Genomic DNA, 1,867 nt, shown 5'->3' with positions numbered 1-1,867 from the left:
TAAGAGTTATTAAGACCATTGAAGACATACTGTTTCTTCTTATAAAATTTAGGAAAATGGGATAGTGCCTCAGTGGTTGTTTTCTTCAATAATATCTGAGTCCTAAATAATTATAAGCTTAGGATTTTTCAGTACTCTTGTACTGAAAAATTCTACTCTCCCATGGCACTGCAAGAGAAGGTTATTCAAAAATAGCTTCCAGTCAGCTACATTTTTCAAACCAAACAGAAGCACTAATTAAAAAGAAAACATCTTTCATCCTTCTGTGAGGTTGGACTTCATTTTTAAGAATAGAATTTTTTTGAGCTCTTTCTGACTAAGCACAACATTTGATTACATTTGTACCTTTAATCTATGTGCCAGTACAAAAATGAATCAAATGAGCCTTTGACCTCCTTCAAAATAATTGCCTGTGCAGTGATTTCTAGAAGCTAATAAAAACCATGGTAGAGATAAGGCACGAGGAAAAAAGGAAAAGCTAGATAAATACTATCTTTAGAATTGAATTCTTTCAGCAGAACCTAGAAACAGCAAGTGCCGTGATGAGGAAAAATAATAGGTAGTCATTTATTCCCTTTCTCATTAAGTGAAATCCATGAAGTATTTAATTCAATGGCATGTTCCTGTTGACTAATCAGGTAAAGATGATAAAAAATAATGACTAGTATTTATGCAAGATGCTTTCCCCGCTGTAACCTTCAAACTCAACTATTATTTTAGGCCATTTTTTTTCAAGTCAACCCACTTACTGAGCATAAATTACTGTATATATTTTTTTACACAGCTGTGCATACTCACATCTTACTAATCTGTTTCTCCCTTCTATAAGTTTTAAAAACACCTGAGAAAGATATACTTTATATGAAACACTTCCAACAAATGGAAATTATCAGCGGTATTTATGCTTGGCAGATTATCATCTAAGTCAAACAGTTTATTGTCAAAAAATAAAATCTGTGTTTCTCTTCCTTAGTAAAAGTGCAGTGAGTCAAAAACACTTCTACACTGAAACAAATTTACAGTTCTGTAAAGTTCCAAGCAATGAATACAATTTACAGTTCTGTAAAGTTCCAAGCTATGAATACAGTATTTTCAAGTAAAAATAACATCTATCCTACTTGACAGAATTCATTCTAATGGCATAATTATGAAAACACAAAGACTTCTCCTTTTGGGAAGTAGTGACAAGCCCCATAATAGGCTATACAATCCCAAGCAGTCATCTCTAAGCACAGATACATATAAACAACACTGAATGAACTCAGCTATTTCTATATATATATGTAAATACATACATGTAATAATAATAACTAGAGAAGGGGTCACAAATTTGAGAGGGAATAGAAAGACATGGAAGAAGTTAGAAGGAGAGAGGGAGCAGTGAAAATGATGTAAATGCAGAAATCATGCATGAAATTCTGAAAATAAATTAAAAACACATGCACTTCTATACTGTTAGAGATGCACAGTTCTCAAGAACAAATAAAATATTTTAAGTAAAATTAACCTTGAGCTTATTGCACTGAATTTTTTTAAGAATGTAAATTAAAAATAAATAGAATTCTTCTATATTTTTTGAGATAGGTTCTTACTCTAATCCAGGCTGGCCCAGAACTGATTATGTAGCACAGGTTAATATCACACTCACACTAGCCATCTTGTGTCATCTTCAGTAGTGCTGATATTACAAACATGAGCTACTACATCCAAGTAAATAAACTGTACTGCAGAAATAGTTATCAAAGTTTTGTGTGTAGTAAGAAACAATTTTTTGAACAGTAAATCTGTTTACTAAACCATGGCGAGGGTTTTTGTTTTTAAAAATCACTCTTGCTTCTATTTTTAATAAAGGAAAAAGAATATAAAC

Source organism: Peromyscus eremicus, chromosome X (genome assembly GCF_949786415.1).
Source record: "Peromyscus eremicus chromosome X, PerEre_H2_v1, whole genome shotgun sequence".
Lineage (NCBI taxonomy): Eukaryota > Metazoa > Chordata > Mammalia > Rodentia > Cricetidae > Peromyscus > Peromyscus eremicus.
Note: the sequence above shows the minus strand (reverse complement) of the source record.